The sequence below is a fragment of the Tupaia chinensis genome, unplaced genomic scaffold, assembly GCF_000334495.1.
Source record: "Tupaia chinensis unplaced genomic scaffold, TupChi_1.0 Scaffold138812_1, whole genome shotgun sequence".
NCBI classification, from domain to species: domain Eukaryota; kingdom Metazoa; phylum Chordata; class Mammalia; order Scandentia; family Tupaiidae; genus Tupaia; species Tupaia belangeri.
In genome coordinates, this window is record NW_006198705.1 from 971214 (window position 1) to 972143 (window position 930).

Genomic DNA, 930 nt, shown 5'->3' on the forward strand with positions numbered 1-930 from the left:
GTGAGAAAAGGGGGGGACGGGGGACAGCAGCGAGGCGGAGGCGACAAGCGGCAGGCCCGGGATGGGTGGTGTGTGGGGGGGTGCTGGGCCTGGATGGGGAGGCGGGCCGGAGCAGGTGCAGAGGCCTTCAGGTGCCCGGGTGCCAGCAGGTGGGAGAGCTGAGTGGCGCAGGCTGCACTGCCAGTGCGGATTACGCTCGTCCCAAGCCACCGGCCAGAGTGCCCCACGCCACCCGCTCCTGGTGAGACCATTGTCCCTTTCCCTAACCCTGGGGACCAACGCCTGTCCAGGCGCCGATGTCCGGTCACTTGGAGACTTGGGGGAGGACAGATGACCCCAAAAGAAAGTCGCGTGTAATCGGAAGTTGGGGTCCAACCTCAGCACCGAGGCGCCCTCCGCCCGCCCCAGCACCGGCTCCTTCTTTGTCTCTGTCCGGGGTCGCTTGCTCTCTCTCTCTCTGCCCCAGCGGCATCCCACTGTGGGCGACCTCTGAGCCCCCTCTGGTCCTGCCCGACCCTCTCCATGAGGTCCAGAGCGCCCTGCCCTGGCTGGTACCAAGGGCCTCAGCACCCCGCGGGGGGCTTTTGTTCCTCGCGAGGGATGGAGTGGGTGTGGCCGGCCGCGCGGCGTGGACTGTCCTGTGGCCAGAACGAGGGTGGAGTCCCAGGGGCGGGGCTGTTGGCGGAACAAAGGACCCGCAAACGCGTGGGGTCTGTTCCGCCAACGAGTACTTTAAATCACACGCCCGTGGGGGACGCCCCTCTCCGGGTTGGGTTCCCGATTATCAGGACAGGGTGGTCCTCGTCCTCGTCCGCCCCACGGCGCACCTTCTTCACCTCCATCGCGGCTGCCACGAGGCCCCCAGTCCTCGAGGTGTGGATGGGGACTGGGGGACACGCCTAAACACTGCAGCACCGCGAGGGAGCGGCC